Here is a 24,384-nt window from a genome sequence, read left to right as displayed (position 1 = left end):
CAGCTTTACCCGAGATGCCTGCATACTTTTAATCATCAACCATGTGAGTTGCTAAATGTTGTACCTTCATTAAATGTAACCATATTGCTACACTTAGAAGCGCCTCTCTTCTCTTTTATACTCTGTAGCTCCTGCTGGAGTTTGCTTCTAATCCCCTTGTGGAGGCTACCATTTGTGGGTGGACATTTTATGGTTACACAACCTATCGCATTGCTATAATCTTTTTATATGGACTTATGAATAACTGGTTGTGGAACTAACCATTTGAGTTTCCATTATTTCTTATGGGAAAATTCGCTTTGATATACAAGTGCTTTGGATTACAGGCATGTTTCTGGAACAAATTATGCTCGCAATCCAAGGTTTTACTTTATTTCGTTATGTTTGTAAAGGAACCATGTACTGAAAGAAATTCGAAGGTTGTCATTGCTGACTATTTTCAATGAAAGTTAAGTGTCTTGTGTTTCATGTTGCTCCTATTGGTTCAGTAGTTTCTGAATAACTGACCTAGAATAAGTCTTCAGATCAGGTATTCTGGCTTCACTTGGTGCATGCTTCTTCCATGTTAATGACACAGAAGCATCATGGCTATTGCACCAGTATGGCAGCCAAGCAGCAGTACATTTCTTTCAGTACAGATTTGAAGTTGATCAATCATTAAAATTCATATTTCCTGTCAGTCATGGAAGCGTATGTCACTGTTACCTCCTTTTTGTCACACAAAACAAAACCCTGCTCTCCATTGCACAGAACCAGCAAGCCTAGGATTTATTGTCTTTGGCTATAAAGCATTACCGCAAAGAGTTTGTGGTTTCAAACTAGTGGAGAGATTATAGGACCAAAATGGCTGACCCCATATACATGGATAATTTAAACTTTATAGAAACAGTGGTCGTAATATAATAACATATCCGGGTTAAAGGGAAAGTACATGTATTGTACTTTAAAGCACATATTTCAAGTTATTTTGCAGTGTTTAATTTTAAGTAATTTTTTTCATGAGACTATATTACATTTTCCTTGTTTGTTTTTTTCTATTTTTTGTTGTGTATTACCTGTCAAAGATGTAGACAGGTAGTGACAAGTAAGGTGCAGTATGTACTGATTGTAAAATCCTGAGTAGGGAAGAGCATACTGAGCCAAAATGGTAAGTGCACACTTCCACCTTTGCTGCAATGACCTCAAAAAGTTCATTCATTGAGTTTCCTTTGCAAAGAGTGTGAGCAGTGTGGGATGAACACTGGCAGAAACAACACGTGTGGGTTGCTTTTTTGCATGCACTGCCTATGTAAACTGAGCATTTTTTGGCAAAGCAAATTTACAGGAAGGTGTAGCACTTTTTTGTGTGGAGCATCACTTTAATGCATTGGAGTTAGTTTACTAAGACCCCTTTCACACTGGGGCGCTTTGCAGGCGCTACAGCACTAAAAATAGCGCCTGCAAAGCGCCCTGAAAGAGCCGCTGCTGTGTCTCCAGTGTGAAAGCCGCGAGGGCTTTCACACTGGACGGTAAAAAAAGTCCTGCTAGCAGCATCTTTGGAGCGGTGAAGGGAACGGTGTATTCACCGCTCCTGCCCATTGAAATCAATGGGGCAGCACAGCTATGCTGCCGCAGCAGCGCTTTGCAGTGGTTTTTAAGCCCTTCTCGGGTGCTAGCAGGGGGGGGGGTAAAACCGCCCCGCTAGTGGCCGAATACCGCCTTTAAAACGACGGTAAAGCGGCGCTAAAGATGGCAACGTTTTACCGCCGACTCCGCCCCAGTGTGAAAGGGGCCTAAAGAAATACAGACCTTTAGACCTCTTTCGCATGCAGCTAACTCGTGATCTGCAGTGGATCAATTTGCCATCAGTGGCTGGCCTGCGGTTAGCACGTAATTGGGATATGCTGCCTCCCACACCCCTGTTTGAAGAGGGATTTTACAGTGAAGCCACATCTGTGGGGTGCAGTGGCTACATGCCCTATTTTATTTTTGCCCACAATGCAAACCACAGCTTCACAGTTGCGACAATGTGCATGGGGCTGTCTGCTGGACTGGTGATCATTGCCTGGGCCTGGTTTTGACAACTTCCAACCACTATAGTGCCCATGTAAAAAAAAGATCATCCAGTCATTTACAAATAATAAAAAACACCTGTAAAAATACCCTAAGTGAGTATTGAAAACTGTTTCACAGTATTTCTTAAGTTCAGTAAACAGTCCTAATTCCTTTAGTAAATCAACACCTTTGTGCCTCTTTATTGGAATGAGTCAAACTATTTCATTTTCTGGGCACACCTTCGATCTGGTTTGCTAGGGAATGTGCCTCCATTTTTAATTATTTCAAATGTTATATCCAAGGACTACTGTATACACTAAGGTATGTGTTGGTTGTTGGTCCTAATTTTCCCACATAACACCTATTACTGGGATATTAAAACTTAAACTAAATGAATTAATCTTGCTTGCAATCAAATAAGTCAGTGGCACATTTCAAATGAATTATTAGCTCATTATGTTTCTGTCATCTTCAATCATTCAAAGCCAATTTTCACTTTAACTGTCAGAAGAATTTATGCTTGTGGAAACACCTTTTATGAATCTTTAGTTTTCTCCAATAAATCTTAAATGTTCCATGGTTAATATAATAGTCTTTTTGGCTGTGCAAGATGTACATTTGTCATAGTAGGATTGGGGCAGTGCCAAAAATATATATTATACTTAGAAATATAAATCACTGAATACAGCGAGGACAGAATAGACTTGTTTGGACACATGCTGCTGCTCAAGAACCATCTACTATGTTACTCTGCTGCAGTGCACCTGGGAAGATAACCCCTGGATAGTGTACAGTGACTTCCAATGGATTTTAAAACACTAAATACATGTTTTAGTTGTCCTATATTCCTATATGTAATTATTTGAATGAATTGTAATTGTAAATCCCTACAGTTAGTAGTGACCTTGTGGTTTGACTGTAATAACTTATCTTCCACTCACTCCACTACTCTCATCAAGCAACTGTTTTCTGAAATTCCTATGCAAGTGTACACTGAAGAGCAAATTGTGCACAGAGTTTAACCGACTTCTCCTTGTCCACATGTGATTTGTACAACTGCCTGCTTAGGTATCTGTCACTGAATTGTGCATAGTATACAATTGTATGTTTCCTATTACAAAAATACTGGGTAATTGTTGGGGCTTCAGTGGGGACTTGTGAGGAAGGTGCTTTAGAAGCAACATTTGGTGCATTATTTTCCCTAGTATGAGCAAGAACATTGTATGCAAACATGTGACTGAGAAAATGTACCAGATTCAACCTCTAATAATATATATATATATCTTCTTTTATTCTTGGAGTGGATTAGATATTTTCTCGGCTCTCATGTGCTGCCACCGCCATTGGCTGTAAGGGAAACCAAGAGCGAAGCCTTGTGGCTTCACAGCCTTTTGCCTACTGCGCATGCGCGAAGTGTGCTGCTCTTTGTGAATGGCGCAAGGGAAGGAGGAGGGGGTCAAACTTCCAGGAGATCTCACCACAGCAAAGTCTCCCAGAAGTGGGGATGGGTACCTGTCAAAACAAGGTACCCCTTCCCCCCTCCCCCCGAAAGATGAGAAATGTGGCACTGGAGGGGGAGGCAGATAAGCAAAGCTTCCCCTTTTGGGGGGAGCTGCGCTTTAAGAATTCTTTTAGAAACCAAAGTGTTAATAGTTTATTTTTATCATTTAACAAAATAGAAAGTAAATGAACAGAAGAAAATCCAAATCAAAACAATATTTGGTGTGATCACCCTTTGCTTCCAAAACAGCATCAATTCTTCTAGGTACACTTGCACACAGTTTTTGAAGGATCTTGGCAGGTAGGTTGTTCCAAACATCTTGGAGAACTAACCACAAATTTTCTGTGGATGTAGGCTGTCTCAGATCCTTCTGTCTCTTCATGTAATCCCAGACAGACTCGATAATGCTGTGATCAGGGCTCTGTGAGGGCCAAACCATCACTAAGGGGAACGTAATACTGGGCGTATGCTATATGCCCCCTAACCTGAGGGAGGAGGGGGAGGCAGACCTCCTAGCACAGCTTGGAATGGTGGCAAGGATAGGAAGTGTCAATATAATGGGGGATTTACATTTTCCAGATATAGACTGGGCGGAAGGAACTGCACATTCGTCTAAGGCTCGTCATTTCCTAAATATCTTGGAGGACCATTTCATGGGTCAGATGCTGAATGCACCAACAAGAAACAATGCATTACTACACCTACTGATTACTAACAATGCAGACCTGATTGCGGATCTGGAAATACGAGGCAACTTAGGAACAGCGACCACAGGTCAATTATTTTCAGTATAAATTGCAGAAATAGGAAGCACAAGGGTAATGCGAAGACACTGAATTTCAAAAGAGCCAACTTCCCTAAACTGCACTCTTTTCTAGAAGATATTAAATGGGATAAAATCCTAGGAACAAAGAACATGAGAGCGCTTTAAGAGCATACTAAAAAAAGATATTGGCCATTGCATTCCAATGGGAAATAAATTTAAGAGCGCTAATAAAAATCCTGGGTGGCTCAACTCCAATGTTAAAATGCATATAAAAGCAAAGGAAAAGGCCTTCAAAAAATACAAAACTGAGGGGTCATTGTCAGCATTCCAACTTTACAAAGAATGCAATAACAAATTTAAGAGTGCAATCAGGACGGTTAAGCTAGAACACAAAAGACACATAGCGGAGGGGAGTAAAAAAAAAAAATCCCAAGAAATTCTTTAAGTATATAAATAGTAGGAAAGGGAGGTCAGAACGTATTGGCCCTATAAGGGATGATTAAGGGAATCTGTTTACAAAAGACAGAGAGATAGCGAAGGTTTTGAATATATTCTTCTCCTCAGTCTTCACAAAAGAAACTGGTGGATGCAGTAACTAAGACGGTAATATTAATTTTCACAGCATGTCACAGGAAGCACCCGCATGGTTAACAGAGGACAGAATTGGAAATAGACTTGAAAAACTTAACATAAATAAGTCACCGAGACCAGATGGCTTGACCTGAGGGTCCTTAAGGAACTTAGTCAAATGATAGCCAGACCATTGTTCCTAATTTTTGTGGACAGTTTACTGACTGGAATGGTACCAGCTGAATGGAGAAAAGCCAACATGGCACCAATATTTAAAAAATATTTAAAAAAGGGCAGAGATATATCTCTGGGAACTAAAGGCCAGTTAGCCTAACATCAATAGTCTGCAAGCTCTTGGAGGGGATGATAAGGGACTATATACAAGATTTCAGTAATGAAAACTTTATCATTAGCAGATGTGGTGTATCTAGATTTTGCAAAGTCATTTCATACAGTTCCCCACAAGCGTTTACTGTACAAACTTAAGGTCTGTCGGCATGGACCATAGGGTGAGTACCTGGACTGAAAACTGGCTACAGGGACAAGTCCAAAGGGTGGTGATAAATGGGGACTACTCGAAATGGTCTGGTGTGGAAAGTGGGGACCCCCAGGGTTCCGTCCTGGGACCAATCCTGTTTAATTTATTCATAAATTATCTGGAGGATGGGCTAAACAGCTCAATCTCAGTATTTGCGGATTATACAAAGTTAAGCAGGGCAATAACTTCTACGCAGGATGTGGAAACCTTACAAGAAGACCTAAACAAATGAATTGGGTGGGCAACTAAATGGCACATGAGGTTTAATGCTGAAAAATGTAATGTATTTGCGTGCCATAAATATGAATGCAATTTACTCGCTAGGGGGAGGACCTCTGGGGAAATCTAGGATGGAAAAGGACCTGGGGGGGGTGGATTCTAGTAGATGACAGGCTCAGCAATGGCATGCAATTCCAAGCTGCTGCAAGTAAAGCCAACAGAATATTGGCATGCATTAGAAAGTAGATTAACTCCAGAGATAAAACAACAATTTTCCCACTATACAAGGCTGTGGTCCGGCCGCACCTGGAGTATGCCGTCCAGTTCTGGGCACCAGTCCTCAGAAGGGCAACAAAGCTAATTAAGGGACTGGAGGATCTCCGCTATGGGGAAAGACTACAAGCATTGAACTTATTCTCGCTTGAGAGGGGATATGATGTCAATGTACAAATACCGTACTGGTGACCCTAGCATTGGGAAAAAAAATTTTAGTGAAAGGGAATTTATATAGACACACGGCCATTCACTAAAATTAGAAGAGAAGTGGTTTAATCTTAAACTGCGTAGAAGGGTTCTTTACTGTCAGAGTGGTAAGGATGTGGAATTCTCTTCCACAAACAAGGAGCATCAATAATTTAAAAAACTGTTGGATGGGTACCTTAACGACCACAACATACAGGGGTATACAATGAACTATAAACATAAAACGCACACGCATAGGTTGAACTGGATGGACTTGTGTCTTTTTTTCAACCTCGCTAACTATGTAACTTCTAGGACTCCTTCGTCTTTACACTGAAGATAGTTAATGACACTGGCCACTGCTTTTTTTCTCAGGAAATAGGTGCAGGTAATCCCCCCCCCCCCTTTCTGGGTTACTTCTTGTCTCCGTCTCCCTGCCCACCTCCTTGCAACATCCCTTGGTTCCACTCCTTACCCACCTCCCAGTACCACCCCTTTTGAAGATGTACTAAGTAGTTTGTATGGAATTTGCTAATGAAAGGCAGTAAAATAGGTCCTCTGCAGCCAGCAATATACTCTCCAGCAACAATAGATCTCCCTAGCAGCAATAGCTTCCCCCAGCAACAATAGACCAACCCCAGCAACAATAGACCAATCCCAGCAACAATAGCTCTGCCCAGCAGCAATAGCTCTGCCCAGCAGCAATAGATCTGCCCAGCAGCAGTAGATCTTCCCAGCAACTATAGACCCCCTCCAGCACCACTAGACCAATCCCAGCAAAAATAGACCCCCCAGCAGCAATAGATCTGCCCAGCAAGAATAGACCCCCCCCCCCCCAGCAACAATAGAAACTCCCAGCTACAAAAGAAGCCCCCAGTAACAATAGACCCCCTCAAGAAAATACCCCCCAACAACAATACTGTATATCTACCTCGGCTACAATAGACCCCAACAGCAACAATAGATCTCCCAGAAGCCTGCATTAATATACCCTTTCCTTTGACAGCAGATCCCTCCCATCAACAGCCCCCCCGCAACATAAAATCTCCCCTAACAACAGCAGATTCAATAGATCCCACCCAGCAACAATAAAACCCCTCTAGCACCACTTGGCATTATATACAATGCTGGAGGTGCTATAATTGCGTTTCCCCACATTCCCGCTGAAAAAAAGCCCTGACATTGGATGTATGTTTGGGCTCATTGTCCTGCTGCAGAATAAATTTGGAGCCAATCACATGCCTCTCTGATGGCATGATGGATAAGTATCTGTCTGTATTTCTCAGCATTGAGGACACCATTGAGCCTGACCAAATCCCCAACACAATTTGAGAAATACAACCCTAAACTTGCAAGGAACTTTCACCATGCTTTATTGTTGCCTGCAGACACTCATTATTGTACCGCTCTCCAGCCCTTCAGGAACAAACTGCCTCCTGCTACAGCCAAATATTTCAGATTTTGACTCATCAGTCCAGAGCACCTGCTGCCTTTTTTCTACACCCCAGTTCCTATGTTTTTGTGCATAGTTGAGTCCCTTAGCCTTATTTCTACATCAGAGGCATGGCTTTTTGGTCACAGTTCTCCTGGGAGTAATACCCGTAGTAATACCTGTAGTAACTGGGAGTACAGATTATCGAATCTGAGCACTGGTATTGATTTGGAATACTGGGTACTTGAAGTGCTGAGTAGTGACTCGGAGTAAAGACTGATCAGTTGGGTACTAGGTAGCGACTTGGTGTTCTGGGAGTGGGGAGTAGAGAAGGAAGCGCCACCTGAGTGTAGTATTAACAAATGATGTTTAATGACACCAGGTAAAAACACACTTACAGGATAAAAACATATAAAAGGCTCATCTGTATAGGTATGTGGTCCTCGGTGTTCCCTCTGATCCTGTGGTGGTGACGCTGCAGGGATGCTGGGCTGCAGAAGGTGGATTACCAGCCGGGAGCTCCTGTGGCCATCAGGAAGAGACTAGGGGCCGGTGTGGAGCGCACGTGGAGCATGCGTGATGTCACAGGTCGTCTGGTTCGGTATCCAGGGGAGGGATCATTCAAGGAGGAGGGCTTGCAGGGAGGTTGAGAGAAGTCTTCCAAAGGGTGGTGATAAATGTGTACTCAGAATGGTCTATAGTGGTTAGTGGGGTACCCCAGGGCTCTGTCCTGGGACCAAGTTATTTATAAATGATATAGAGGGTGGGATAAATAGCTCGATCTCAGTGTTTGCTGAGGACACAAAAATATGTAGGGCGATAACTTCACAGAACGTGATAGAAACGTTACAAGAGGACCTGTATAAATTAATGGAGTGGGCTACTAGATGGCAAATGAAGTTGAACATTGCTAAATGTAAGGTAATGCACTTGGGTGGTAAAAATATAAACCCAAGTTACTCATTGGAGATTCCAGGATGGAGAAAGATCTAGGGGTCCTAGTAGAAGACAGACTGAGCAATAGCATGCAGTGTCAAGCTGCAGCTAACAAGACGGGCAGAATATTAGCATGCATTAAAAAGGGAATTTACTCTAGGGATATAACGATAATCCTGACACTTTATAAAACTCTGGTTCGGCCACATCTTGAGTATTCCATCCAGTTCTGGTCACCAATGTTCAGAAAGGATGTGCTGGAGAGAGTCCAGAGAAGGGCAACTAAATAAATATGGGAACTGGAGAACCTCCATTATAAGGAATGACTACAAGCGCTAAATTTATTCTCACTGGAGAAGAGACGATTGAGAGGAGATATAAAAGCAATTTACAAATATCTCAATGGAGATCCCAGCGTATGTATGAAATTTCTTTCTCGTACATCACGGAACACAGAGCCTCAGTAATTACTGATGGGTTGTAGGGTATCACTAGGTGATTGGACACTGGTCACACCCTAGACAGGAAGTTCAACCCCCTATATAACCCCTCCCCTTCCTGGGGATGCCTCAGTTTTTTTGCCAGTGTCTTAGGTGTTGGTCACGAATAGATGTGCTTTGCTAAGCTCCAAAGGAATATCCTATACTGGGGCAAGCCATGCAACCGGATCCATTCAAAGTGCTTTTTCAGGCCAAATTGGATGGTAACCGGGCCTTGTGTCTGAAGAAACGAGGTTTTACCTGTAACGCTTCTCTTTTTAGAGAGTTGGACCCCGGGATCCAGTATTTGTTTTTTTCAGCCATATCCCTGGCGGGGTGCTTTATGGGGCCAGAACTGCGGATCTTCCTATTCAAGGGGGCCCCAGTCTCTGAAGGTTTTTTCAAACGGAGCCCACCGTGAGAGGTAAAGATTGGGTCTGTATAACAGAACCCTGCAGCTGGATAAAGTAAGGGAGACTCCTCAAGAATTTTTTAATTCTAGTAGGTTTCTTCTTTAACCACTTCCCTACCCGGCCATAGACAAATGACGTCCACAGATGGGATCTCCCATCCTGGGTGGACGTCATATGATGGCCTGGGCTTCCCGGCCGCCTAGGGGGCGCGAGCGCGCCACCGGGGGCACACAGATCCACGTCCTGTCAGTTGAGAGGAGAGCGATCTGTGTTCCCAGTACAGCGGAACACTGATCGGTCTCCTCCCCTTGTATGTCCCCGCCCCCTACAGTTAGAATCACTCCCTTAGGAAACATAGTTAACCCTTTGTGTCCCCCTAGTGGTTAACCCCTTCCCTGCCTGTCACATTTACACAGTAATCAATGCAATTTTATAGCATTGATCGCTATATAAATGTGAATGGTCCCAAAAATGTGTCAAAAGTGTCCGATGTGTCCGCCATAATGTCGCAGTCATGAAAAAAAATCGCGATCGCCGCTATTACTATTAAAAAAAATAAATAAATATTTTTTTTTTTGAAATGCCATAAATCTATCCCGTATTTTGTAGACGCTATAACTTTTGTGCAAACCAATCAATATACGCTTATTGCGATTTTTTTTTTACCAAAAATATGTAGAAGAATATGTATCGGCCGAAACTTAGGAAAAAATTTGTTTTTTTTTTTTAAAAATTGGGATATTTATTATAGCAAAAAGTAAAAAATATTGTGTTTTTTTTCAAAATTGTCGCTCTTCTTTTGTTTATAGTGCAAAAAATAAAAACCGCAGAGGTGATCAAATACCACCAAAAGAAAGCTCTATTTGTGGGAAAAAAGGACGTCAATTTTTTTGGGTACAACGTCGCACGACCGCGCAATTGTCGTTTAAAATGCGACAGCGCTGAAAACTAAAAATTGGCCTGGGAAGGAAGGAGGTGAAAATGCCCTGTATTGAACCGGTTAAGTAAATGTATGCTATGCCTATTGTCGCCACCGGGGGCTGCCTAGAGCACATACCTTTTCATGCTTGTTCTGTCTGTCTCAGTGTCCACGCTGTACGCTCCTCCAGCCAGGTTCCAAATAGGATGGATTGGGGGGCTCTCTCCTTAGGGATACTTCCCCCCATGATTTAGAGGGGCCGGGGTGGCCTGAACAAACAGCGGTAGTATACCGCACCCCCGCTGCCGCCGCTACTGTTCGGCAGGTTCCCCATCCACCGGCCCTTCTCTCTCCTCCACCCCAGCCTCCCCTCCATGCTTGTCCCAAGGATCGGAGCCTCGGATCGCGCGGGAAAGCACACGTTTTTGAAAAAAATGAGGGGGGGGCGGGAGGAGTGGTCAGAGGAGGGGGGGGGCGAAGCATTAACGCGACGTCCGGCGTGTTTAAACGCCCACATCGCTGGCTACACAGGCTATAAAGTGCACACTTTTTCAGGTGCACACAGCCTATGGAGGGACACAGAGCTGACGGGCGCATGTGAGGTGGGACACAGGCATTCTCCCAGGCAGCATTTACTTAAAACACCAGACTGGGCATTGGTAGCAGCGGCAGTTGCTGAACTACATCGCTCAGCAGTCAGTGTTTTTTTGTGGTACCTCCACCTTTTGTTGCTTTGCACTATGGGTAGAAGAGGTACAAATACCCTGAAAACCAGAGGCTCTAGGGGATCTCCCTCAGGCTCTGAGGACCCCCCTTCTGCAGCACCTTCCCACCCTGAAGGACCTGGGATGGCTGGCCAGGGAGAGCCGTCGGGGTCAGGGGCTGCATCTGCTTCTGGCACTTCAGCCCCTGTGTACATTACACAGGAGGTTTTTTCCTCAACCATTAGTGGATTAGAGGAAAGACTAATGGCCTTAATCGCATCTTCACTCAGTGGAAGAAAACGCACTAGGTCTCCCTCTGTTACCCAGGACCCTCAAGCTGAGGAACTCTTGGAAAAAGGAGAGGATCGGGATGGGACTGATGATTCCTCTTCTGAGGAATCAAGTGGAGAAGGGCCCTCTTCAGCTTCTCAGGATGAGAAGGTGTTAGTGCAAAATTTGGCCGCTCCACATTCAGGTTACCCATATCTGAGTCAGTTAAAGAACCCTCCTTTGGTTTGGGTTCACTGAAGCCTCCTCAAACTACACATGCTTTTCTGTCTATGGTTACTGAAAAAGCTTATTTATTCTGAGTGGGATCACCCAGATAAACTTTTTTTTTCCGCCTAAAAAAGTTATGCAACACTTTATCCTATGGAGGAAAAATTTACTAAGATGGGGGGTATACCGGCAGTTGACGCCGCCATTCCTCCGTAAATAAGTCTGGCTTGTCTTGTCAACAACGCTCAGATACCTAGGGATCCAACTGATAAGAAATTGGAATTCCTGTTGAAAAGTGTTTTCTTCTTGGCAGGTTCAGTGGCAGAAGGTCCCAATAGCTCGACCTGCAGTGGCAGCAATCAGTCTGTCAATACTTGAGAGACCATGTTAAACAGGTCCTCAAAGTTTTACCTGAACAGCAAGCCCGGGAGTTTGCCAACCTACCAGCGGCTTTGTGTTTGCTGTTGACGCAATCAGAGATTCTATCATCCAAACCTTTCGCCTTGCGCTTGGGTTGGTACATATGCGTAGAATCTTATGGTTGAAAAATTTCAGCCGAATTACCATGTAAGAAGCTTCTGGCTGGGTTTCCCCTTCATGGTGCAAGGCTGTTCGGAGAGGATTTGGTATACGTTCCTCTTTTAAACAGGCTCTGTCCCCAGTGCCAGGAGCATCAGCCTCCAGGCAGTCGTGACAGCCTCCTCCATCAGGCTCAAGAAATAAATCTCAGAGTCGACCCAGGGACAAAAGAGTCCTGTGGGAGGAAGCCTACTAAACAAGACGCTAAAGCCTCTTTATGAAGGAGTGCCCCCGCTCGCTCTGGTGGGGGGAAGACTGCTACAGTTCTCAAGGCTCTGGTAGGAGGATTTCCAGGACAGATGGGTGATTTCCACATTAACTCTAGGTTACAAACTAGAGTTCGGAGAATTCCCCTCTCCTCGTTTCTTCAGATCAAATGTTCCCAGAGACCCAGAGAAAAGGAAGTCTCTCTTCCAGCATTGGAGCGACTATTGTCAAACCTTTTCACGGTTCCAAAAACCAAATGGAGATGTCAGACCCATTTTAGATCTCAAGGATCTAAACCGATTCCTAAAGATATGATCCTTTCGCATGGAATCGATCCGATCGGTAGTCTCCATCCTACAAGAAGGAGAATTTATGGCGTCAATAGACATCAGGATGCATACCTGCATGTACCTTTTTTCCCTGCTCATCAAAAGTACCTGCGTTTCAAAGTAGAAAAACGCCACTTTCAGTTTATAGCTCTGCCTTTAGGGCTAGCTACTGCACCTCAGGTGTTTACAAAAATCTTGGCCCCTCCGCTGGCCAGATTACGGGCCTAGGTATAACGGTAATAGCATACCTAGACGACCGGCTCTTGATAGACCGCTCGGTAGCCCGCTTGGACCAAAGCTTGGTCGCCACAGTCAACTACCTGGAATACCTAGGTTGGCTCCTCAGCTCAGAGAAGTCTTCTTTGAAACCAGTGAGAAGACTGGAGCATTTCGGGCTGGTCATAGATACAGCCCAGAAGAGGGTATTTTACCCCAGGCAAAGATCAGTACCATAAAAGAACTGATTCAGGTAGTCAGGGCACAGAAAGATCCTCCTATTCGCCTTTGTATGAGGTTACTGGGGAAGATGGTGGCTTCATTCGAAGCAGATTTCCCGATGCGTCTGTCTCCTACAGTGCGTCAGAGCCTCAGTTTGTGGTTGATACCCGAAAATCTGCAAAAGGGAAAACCCTTTTTTCCAGTTGCCTGGACAGTGGTAACAGTAAATGCCAGTCTTTCGGGTTGGGGAGCAGTCCTGGAACATTCGACTGTCCAGGGGAGATGGTCCAAGACAGAGAGGACCTTACCCATCAACATTCTAGAGATCTGTGCGGCATATCTAGCCCTAAAGTCCTGGACACTCAGGTTACAGGGTTGCCCTGTCAGGATCCAGTCTGACAATGCCACAGCAGTGGCTTATATCAATCACCAGGGAGGCACCAGGAGTCGTGCAGCCCAAGGAGAAGTAAACCAGATCTTAATCTGGGCAGAAGCATGTGCCGTGCATATCGGCAATCTTCATTCCAGGAGTAGAGGACTAGCAGGCGGACTACTTGAGTCGCCGGCAGTTATTCCCAGGGGAATGGTCTCTTCACCCTGACGTCTTCTTGGCCATATGCCAAAGATGGGGGATTCCGGATGTAGACCTCTTTGCATCCAGGTTCAACTACAAGATTGATAACTTTGTGTCAAGAACAAGGGATCCTCTTGCATGCGGGACAGATGTGTTGGTGACTCCATGGCATCAATTCTCCCTGATTTATACATTTCCTCCTATTCTGCTACTGCCACGACTTCTTCGCAGAATTAGGCAGGAAAGGAAGTCGGTACTTCTGGTGGCCCAGCGTGGCCCAGAAGAACTTGGTATGCAGAAATAGTAAAGATGGCAGTAGGTCCTCCGTGGACCCTACCGTCACGTCCAGACCTGCTATCCCAAAGTCCAGTGTTCCATCCTGCCTCACAAATGCTAAATTTGAGGGTCTGGCTATTGGAACCCACGTTCTGAAGAGTCGTGGGCTTTCAGGTCCTGTGATTTGCATCTTAATCAATGCAAGAAAGCCAGCTTCCAAAATGATTTATCATAAGAGTCTGGAAAGCTTAGATCTCCTGGTGTGTATCCAGGGCTTGGCATCCCAAAAAATATGTCATAAGTAGGATTCTTGACTTTCTACAAAAGAATTCTTGACTTTCTACAAATGGGATTAGAAATGAAGCTGGCCTTGAGTACCATCAAGGGCCAGGTCTCGGCCTTGTCAGTATTATTTCAATGGCCGCTTGCTTCGCATTCTTTAGTCCGAAGCTTTATACAGGGGGTAACGCGCCTTAATCCTCCGGTTAGGGCGCCCCTAAACCCCTGGGACTTGAATTTGGTTCTGTCAGTTTTACAGAAACAGCCTTTTTTCCTTGGTCTTGTTGACAAGAAAGCTAATTTTTCTGGTAGCCATTTCTTCTACTAGGAGAGTATCAGAGCAGCTCTTTCCTGTAAAGAGCCTTATTTAATCATACACAAGGATAGAGTGGTATTGCGCCCTCATCCTAGCTTTCTACCGAAAGTGGTTTCAGATTTTCATCTAAACTAAGATATTGTTCTACCTTCCTTTTTTCCAGATCTCTGTTCTACGAAAGAAGGGTCACTACATTCTTGGATGTAGTAAGAGCAGTCAAGGCCTATCTGGAAGCAACTGCTCAAATTCGCAAAACGGATGTTTTGTTCGTACTGCCAGAAGGTCCCAATAGAGGACAGGCAGTGTCAAAGTCTACCATTTCAAAATGGATTCGACAAATGATTATTTAAGCTTACGGTTTGAAACAGAAAATTCCACCTTTTCAAGGCACACTCCACAAGGGCTATTAGTGCTTCTTGGGCGGTGCATCACCAGGCTTCTATGGCTCAAATCTGCAAGGCCGCAACCTGGTCTTCAGTCCATACGTTCACCAGATTTTATCAGGTGGATGTGGGAAGGCATGAGGATATCGCCTTTGGGCGTAGTGTGTGCAGGCAGCGGTACGAGGTCCTCAGGTCTGATTACAGCCTACTTTGTGTGGTCCCCTCCCCTCAAATAGCATTGCTCTGGGACATCCTATCAGTAATTACTGAGGCTCTGTGTCCTGTGATGTACGAGAAAGAAAATAGGATTTTTATAACAGCTTACCTGTAAAATCCTTTTCTTTTGAGGTACATCACGGGACACAGAGGTCCCGCCCCTCTTCTAATACACTTATATTGCTTTGCTACAAAACTGAGGCATCCCCAGGAAGGGGAGGGGTTATATAGGGGGTTGAACTTCCTGTCTAGGGTGTGACCAGTGTCCAATCATCTAGTGATACCCTATAACCCATCAGTAATTACTGAGGCTCTGTGTCCCGTGATGTACCTCAAAAGAAAAGGATTTTACAGGTAAGCTGTTATAAAAATCCTATTTTTTCAGTCCCAGGTAGTGTAAGAGGACATGGGGCCTTATGTAGAGACTGGAAGAGAAGAAGTTAAACCTTAAGCTGCATAGGAGTTATTCACTGTCAGAGAACTAAGGATGTGGAACTCTCTTCCACAATCGGTTGTGTTGGCAGAAAGTTTTGATAGTTTGAAAAGACTCTTGGATGTGCATCTTGGCGAAAACAATATACAGGGATATGGGAAATTATTTGACACATATACACACACACACACCAACACAGGTTGAACTGGATGGACTATTGTCTTTATTCAACCTTACTGACTATGTAACCACTTCTGGCCAGTTTTCTGTCGACAGCAGAGAGGTGTACTGGGTCTCACTGGTTTCTGCCAGTTCTGTGCTGATGGTACTGCTGGACATCTCCCAATGTTGAAGAAAAGTAAGCATGATGTGTTTTTCATCTGCTACATTAAAGCGGATTAGTACCCATAACAACTTTAAAAAAAATAATGTTCTTTAGCAAAGAACATACATTCTACATTAATAATTATGCTACCAAAATTGGTGTGTGCTGTAAATTGCCTCCAGCATTGCTCCTATTTCTTCTTGCTGGAGGCTGCCATTTGCTTAAGCCCAGAGCCCCTGAGCAGAAGTAAATCATAAACAGAACTAAACCCATCAATTTAACAGTTTCAAAAAAAAAGTTACATTCCTGGACTGCTAACTGCCAAATTTGCTTGTGTTCTCAAGCACTGTCAAACATGAAAATTGCCGGTGTCGGTAACTGATCACATGTGCAGAACCATGGCAGTTGAAGATCAATCAGAAACATTCCTTGGCTGTAAAGGGTAGGAGGGTTTAATTATGCTTTAAAGCTGTCAGCAGATTGACCTCTACAAATTCAGCAGTGCCTGAAAATAGAGAGCAACCGAGCATGTACAAAGCAGGGTGAGACATTGTATTACTGGATTTTAAACAGTATATATATTTATTTTTAATGTTTTACATAACTATACCTTCAAAAAGGGCCAGTCTGAAGTCATCTAGCAGGACTTAATTTTCTGACTGATGTTTCACTGTAAAGAGGAGGTCCGCTTACCATGCAAAAATTAAAAGCCTGCAGCTATACATACTGCAGCTGCTGACTATTAATAATAAAACACTTACCTGTCCTGTAGTCCAGCAATGTCGGCACCTCAACTGATGTTTCCATTAGCTGTCGGGTGCTGCCGCCGCCATTGCCAATAAGGGGACCCAGCAGTGCAGCATTACGGCTTTGTGCCGGGTCCCTAATGCGCATGTGCGAGGCACCGCTGCACTCTCCTACTGGCCCGGTGGCGGAGGAGGGAAGTGAGTCGCTGACGTAATTCTCTGCAACCTGGACTCCCGGAAGTGCATACAGGATACTGCTCCCCCCCCCCCCTAAAGTTGCCAAATGTGACACCGGGGGGGGGGGGGGACAAATGAGCGGAAGTTACACTTTTGGGTGGGCCTTCGCTTTAACTTTCCTTGGCCATCTACTGCGTCTACGATCCTTAACATTGCCCAATCAATGGTGTCTTCAATGCTGAGAAATGCAGACTGATACTTATCCATCATGCCATACCATCAGGGAGGCATGTGAGTGGCCCAAAATTTATTCTGCAGCAGGACAACAACCTAAAACATACAGCCAATGTCATGAAGAACTATCTTCAGCGTAAAGAAGAGCAAGGGGTCCTGGAAGTGATGGTTTGGCCCTCACAGAGCCCTGAGCCCAACACCATGGGTCTAATGCAGTCACCACATCTAAGGCCAAGTAAACTGAATTAAAATAAAGTTGTTTTTCTTTTCTTGGATTTAGATAGTGGTTACACTAACCTGATATTGAGCAGTGATCTCATGTCTATGTGACCCCCAAATGACAATGCTCTATTTTTAAAAAATGCTAGTGTTCTTTTAACTGATATGTCAATTGCTACTGGCCCTCTTGCTAATGAGCTTCTGTTCTCCTCTCTGAGCCATGCTTGGGGTTATATGTCCTGCGTTACAGTCCTTTTTCTTGCGCATAGTAAAAATTGTTTCTGCAAATCCACTCGGGCTACTGTGAATTTTTTTTTTCTTTAGACCTACCTTTCCAGACACTGGCTGTCTTATTTGTGTTCCTATTTAATCTTTTTACACTGCAGCAAAACCAGTGTTGTGACGCTTGACTCGCTAAAATGGCCGCATCTTAAATCCACAAAATGTAGCAGATTTCCCATAGTGACTTGAACCTTGTTTTGCCATCCATCAATTCTGTGTATTTTTCTTGCTGCCTTTCCATTTAAATAAAAGATTTATGAAAAGTGTCACATAAGATGGCTTCTCACACAAAACAATTTCCTTATTCTTGTTTTTAATGTGCTTTACTATATCTTTTTGTATACACTTTCTTAAATTGTATAGATCTCATCATAGATTAAACTGAAATGTCTACGGAATAGACTAAAATATAATTCCAGGTTTGATAGCCAGAAAATGTAGAAGTTACTGCCCTGAGGTTGAATGAAGATGGTACATTATTTCTCTGAAAGGGTAATATATGGATCGTGTCAGGGATTGGGATAGAAATGCAAAGCTTTCCAAAGAGTAAGCCTTCATTCATTTTTATAAGGCTGCTCACTTCCAAGCTTTCTTGGTCATTTTGTATAGCTAAGGAATGTCACAGTAATATGCATGAAATATGTGTTTAAGATGGAACTGGAAATGGGGAAAGGGGGCGGTGTGACTTTAAATGAAGCACATAGGTATAAAAAATAAGAAGACAACATTCCCTGCATGTAGCAAAGTCTAAACACAGCAGACAACAACTTAAAAGAGCTCCAGGCTCTCCCCCAAAATACTAGAGGAGGTGGTCAGAGACTGCAGACCTACTAGAGGAGAAGGTCAGAGACTGCAGACATGATGCAAGAGATGGTCAGAGACTGCAGACATGATACAAGAGATGATCAGAGACTGCAGACATGGTAAAGGAGATGTTCAGAGACTGCAGACATACTAGAGGAGATGGTCAGAGACTGCAGACCTGATACAGGAGATAGTTAGAGACTGCAGACATGATGCAAGAGATGGTCAGAGACTGCGGATATAGTACAGGAGATGGTCAGAGAGTGCAGAAATTGTACAGGAGATGATCAGAGACTGCGGATATAGTACAGGAGATGGTCAGAGACTGCGGACATAGTACAGGAGATGGTCAGAGACTGCGGACATAGTACAGGAGATGATCAGAGACTGCAGAAATAGTACAGGAGATGATCAGAGACTGCGGATATATTACAGGAGATGATCAGAGACTGCGGACATAGTACAGGAGATAGTCAGAGACTGCAGACATGATACAAGAGATCAGCAAGTAAGTATGATATCTTTTTTTTATTTTAAAGAAAAAAATAATACCTTTTAATATCACTTTAACAAATCATCGTGTCTTTTGGCAGAAACTTGGATAGTAAACTGGTACACATCACTGCAAAAATAAAAAAGGAAGACATTCCAAATCAGCAAGAAATATACTGCTTGCAGATCAGTGGATGTTTCCAGAGGGGGGAGATGATAGGGGAATTGTCTAAGCTTAATATGTCCTTTGTGTAGCATAGGAGTAACCAATGTTTCAACGGTAAGAACCAGAAATATATGTGGGGCATTATGTAATGTTTTAGAAATGATAACTAAAGCTGGCCTGCCCCTTTCATTCATAGATTTCGTAGGCTTTCAATCATGAAGTCTAACGTGTGCGTTACCTAGGGTGTAATTGTAGTCTGCCTAGGAACTCCCACTCCTTGAAACTGGCAGAGTCCAGAGCACAACCTTTGACAAAGGAACCGTCCAAAGTTTCGAAATGCGTCCCTTTCTTATGACCTCACATCATCCTCCGCTCTGCGCTGCGGTCCAGGCTGATTTCAAGTCTTTCAGCATTGACATCACTTCCGGGTCCTTCTCATCTCCTCGTGGATGACGCCAGTTCCTACAGCGTTCCAGCATCTCATCCTGCTGCGGACTGTGATTGATCCAGTGAGTCACACATCCATCAGTCTGAAGACTTCCCTCCGCCATGACCCCTTCCTATGATGTATTTACAACTTTCATGATGTGCCCATTTTATTCCTCCATCCTGTAAGTGTTTTTAACCCAATTGGGATATTAAAATAGGTTTTCTTCTACACTTAGAGGCTCCTTTGGTTTGTTTATGTGACTTGTCACACGACTTTGCACACAGTCGCATGATAAGTCACATTTCCACTATTGCGACCCCAAAGTTGCACGATTTAGAGTGCGACTTTGATGCGACTTTGACCCAACTTTACACTCTCTGAAACAAAGTCGCATCAAAAGTCACATCAAAGCATTGCAGGTATGTTTTCAAAGTCGCAAAGATGGGAATGGGTGCCATTGAAATCAATAAGCTGTGACTTGTCATGCGACTTTGGACACGTTGTCACATGACAAGTCAGGTTTCCACTATTGCGACCCCAAATTTGCACGATTCAGAGTGTGACTTTGATGAGTGCAGCTTTGATTCAACTTTACACTCTCTGGATCAAAGTCGCATCAAAGCAGTGCAGGTACCTTTTCAAAGTCGCTTAGATGGGAACGGGTGCCATTGAAATCAATGGGCTTTGACTTATCATGCAACTTTGTGTCCAAAGTCGCATGACAAGTCGCACTAGTGGAAACGGAGCCTCAGTGTGGTTGCCTGTACTATGATCATTGTAGACTGAGCTGAGACCCCGAGCACTTCCAGCTACACTGACAGTTCTTTGGCACCCCCGCGGTGTCCAGCTCCCTTCTCCTTGTTTAGTCTTCACTGAAAGCCCAGCACATCTATACTGTATATGTGTCCTGCACCTCCTACCTCCATCCCCTGTGTGGATGGGGCTTTTTATTTCCTCATTTTCTCTTGAATTAGGGTGTACAATGCATACTTACTAATGAAAGAACACTGGGCGGGAACCTATGATCAGCTCCTCCCATCCTGTATATGCCCACTGGCTATACAGGAACCGTGTCCCTCCCTGGAAGTGATGTCACTAGCTTTCAGTAACCACACCCACTGGCTGCTTTTAGACTCAAAAGGAAGTAGATTTAAAGTCATGTGACGGCACTGGATACTGCAAAATAAAGGTAGAAAAACTGGGATTTTTTTTGGGGGGGGGGGGGGGGGCATAAGGCTGAACTTGGCTCACATTAATGATTACAGGGGAGAATTTAAGTGTTAGGCTGGACTTCCACTTTAAGTATTTCAGATTTGTCTTCACCCTTATTGAAAGTGTGTATTTAGCCAAAACTTTTTTTTTATTGCTCATAGAAGGATTATCTTGTCAGTTTATTTTTTATAATTAAAACGGTATTAAACCCAAAACTAAAAATGTGATATATTGCAACTTACCACCCATTAGCTGTGGTGGTTACTTTATATATTTAGTCTGGTTGAGAAAAGCACAAGTCCATCTAGTTCTCTTCATTACTTTCCTTTTTTTATGTTTTTGTATTCACCCGATGATTTGGCCAGTAACACATCTCCTGTAGTAAAGTGCCTATACTCTGCATTCAGGAGCAACAGGGACACATTTAGACAGCAAAATTATCATACTGGAGGGAGGGCAGTGCTAGATGCACTAGCAGATTTAAATACACTAACAAATTGAAGCCAGACTTCAGGTAATACTTTATAAGCATTTTTTTTTTATAGGTTTTATAAATAAAAGCGGATCTCTGTAAGTACCTCTGTTAGTGTTAAATGGTTTGGCTCAATTTGTGGCACAGCTTGTGAAAAACAACAGACTTACTGACAGGATCACCAGGTGAAATAGAAAAAAAACCTAAAAAGGAAAACAAATGCAGCTATTACATCTAAGAATTGTAAGCTGCAATATGATAAATGTTTGATTTTGGGTTTAATACTGCTTTGATATGTCACAGAAATATGTACAAACTGAGGTTAAATCCCCTCTTAGACGGGTGTCACCAGAACAGATGTGTTAGAAAAAAAAATGGTAATCCTCTCTTCTTGTTTTGGTATCCTCTTTGAAATTTTTGATTTCCCATCACTTTCTATATTGGTGACCAGGACAAGTAGAGAAGCTAAACCAACTGAGTGGTAAACAGACAGAGATACAAGTTTATTTCCTAGACTAATAAAGTAAGGTTATGGAAAAGTAGCCTGCATGTTTTGAGGGTTTAAAGACACCACTTTCATCAGGTCTAAGTAATATAAACTATAGATACATGTGTAAAATTAATACATACTTTATCTCCTAACCAGTTTAGTGGCATATTTATAGACATGTGTCTATTGCTTATGTTATTTTTGCTCTGATAAAGGGGATTCTTTGAGTCCCTGAAAAATGCTGCTTACTACTGTTACTTACTGTTCTATCAAGAAACCCTCCTGTATATGGGGCGCTGCCTATTCAGTGTGAACACCCCTTAACCATTTCGCTGCCAGAGCCATTTTTGTCTTTTTGTTTTTACACATACAATTGTGCTTATAAGTTACCCTGGCAGAATTTATGATCTCTTGGCCATTTTTCAGAGAATATGAATGATAACACAAAAAAAAATTCTTTCACTCATGGTTAGTGTTTGGCTGAAGCCATTTATCAACAGTCAACTGTGTTTACTCTTTTTAAATCATAATCACAACAGAAACTACCCAAATCACCCTGATCAAAAGTTTACATACCCTGGTGATTTTGGCCTGATATTATGCACACAAGTTGACACAAAGGAGTTTGAATGGCTATTAAAGGTAACCATCCCCACCTGTCATCTGTTTGCTTGTAATTAATGTGTGTGTGTAAAAGGTCAATGAGTTTCTGGACTCCTGATAGACCCTTGCATTTTTCATCCAGTGCTGCACTGACGTTTCTGGATTCTGAGTCATGGGGAAAGCAAAAGAATTGTCAAAGGTTCTGTGGGAAAAGGTAGTTGAACTGTATAAAACAGGAAAAGGATATAAAAAGATATCCAAGGAATTGAGAATGCCAATCAGCAGTGTTCAAACTATAATAAAGAAGTGGAAAATAAGGGGTTCTGTTGAAACCAAACCACGGTCAGGTAGACCAACTAAAATTTCAACCACAACTGCCAGGAAAATTGTTCGGGATGCAAAGAAAAAGCCACAAATAACTTCAGGTGAAATACAGAACTATGTGAAAACATGTGGTGTGGCTGTTTCAAGATGTACAATAAGGAGGCACTTGAAGAAAGATGGGCTGCATGGTCGAGTCGCCAGAAGAAAGCCATTACTATGCAAATGCCACAAAGTATCCAGCTTACAATATGCCAAAAAGCACAGAGACAAGCCTCAAATAACTTCACAGCGGGACTTTAAGTGCGAACAAAAAGTATATTGGTGTATCATAAAATATAATTTATTAGAAAGATTAAAAAACATGTATAAAAAACATAACAATTAATACAGCACTTTTGGTGAACATTTTCATCATATTATATTGTTTACACATTCCAAAGATGAATATAGTTTTACTCCAATTAGCCTGACATGTTTCAGGAAAAAATCCCTTCTTCAGAGGCGTCCTCATATAATACATATTGGGATGTTGGCAACACTCTTCTGAGAATAGTATTTCTCTTTGTGGTTCACCACTTATACCATTCCTACTGTGAAACATGGAGGTGGATCACTGATGTTTTGTGGATGTGTGAGCTACAAAGGCACAGGAAATTTGGTCAAAATTAATGGAAAGATGAATGCAGTATGTTATCAAAAAATACTGGAGGAACATTTGCATTCTTCAGCCAGTAAGCTGTGCATGGGATGTACTTGGACATTCCAACATGACAATGATCCAAAACAAGGCCAAGTTGACCTGTCATTGGCTACAGCAGAATAAAGTGAAGGTTCTGGAGTGGCCATCTTAGTCTTCTGACCTCAATATCATTGAGCCACTCTGGGGAGATCTCAAACGTGCAGTTCATGCAAGACAGCCCAAGAATTTACAGGAACGGGTGGCTTTTTGCCAAGAGAAATGGGCAGCTTTACCATCTGAGAAGATAAAGAGCCTCATCCACAAATACCACAAAAGACTTCAAGCTGTCATTGATGTTAAAGGGGGAAAATTAAACTGGGGTATGTAAACTTTTTATCAGGGTCATTTGGGTAGTTTCTGTTGTCATTATGATTTAAAAAGAGTAAACACAGTTGATTGATAATAAATGGATTCAGCCAAACACTAACCATGAGTGAAAGAAAAGTTTTTGTGTTATCATTCTTATTCTCTGAAAAATGGCCAAGAAATCATAAATTCTGCCAGGGTGTGCAAACTTATGAGCACAACTGTGTATATAAAAAAAATAATTTTAGGCCTTAAGATTACAAAAACAAACATTATGTTTTCTAAAACAAAATGCAATAAACTACCCAAATTTTTGGTAAAATATAAAAGACAAGGTTGCGCCAAGTAAATGGATACTCCTACCCAACATATCCAACCTTAAATTTGTGTGCACTCGTGAAATGGTGACAGACTTCAGTACCCTATATTTTCTATTTTCAGAAGCCCCCTATAGGTATCAGTTTAGTGTTACAGAGGAGCTCAGGTGCTAGAATTATTGCTCTCAAATCGACATTTTTTTTTGGGGGGGGGGGAGGGGGCGGTGGGGATTTCATGTTGGGTGTAACTTTTTTTTCATCCTAGGGGACTAAAGTCCTCTATGTACTGATTTTTAGGTTTAGGTGGCAGGTTCTCTTCTAATCTAAAAGACCCTGCATGTCTTCTCTGGGCCCCACTAAATGTTTTGCAATGCAAATCGCATTGCAAAACATCGCTTTCCAGCTAAGCTTGTAGCGGAAGTGATGTCATAGACGCAAGCTGAGCCTGGAAAGCATGGCGAGGCATGATGTGCGCCGGTACCGGGGGGGGGGGTGTATGTGAGCAATCGGGCAGCAGCGCAGCTGGCAGAATGCTTTCACCTGAC

General features: G+C 42.9%; 1 protein-coding gene across 1 annotated transcript in view; it reads left to right on the top strand.

The window, feature by feature from the left end:
* Window positions 1-24,384, top strand: part of IPO11 (importin 11) — a 677,548-nt gene that overhangs the window by 310,996 nt on the left and 342,168 nt on the right. The window lies entirely within an intron of this gene.

The sequence above is a fragment of the Aquarana catesbeiana genome, linkage group LG01 (assembly GCF_042186555.1).
Source record: "Aquarana catesbeiana isolate 2022-GZ linkage group LG01, ASM4218655v1, whole genome shotgun sequence".
In the NCBI taxonomy this organism is placed as follows: domain Eukaryota; kingdom Metazoa; phylum Chordata; class Amphibia; order Anura; family Ranidae; genus Aquarana; species Aquarana catesbeiana.
This window is presented reverse-complemented; position numbering and strand designations above follow the sequence as displayed.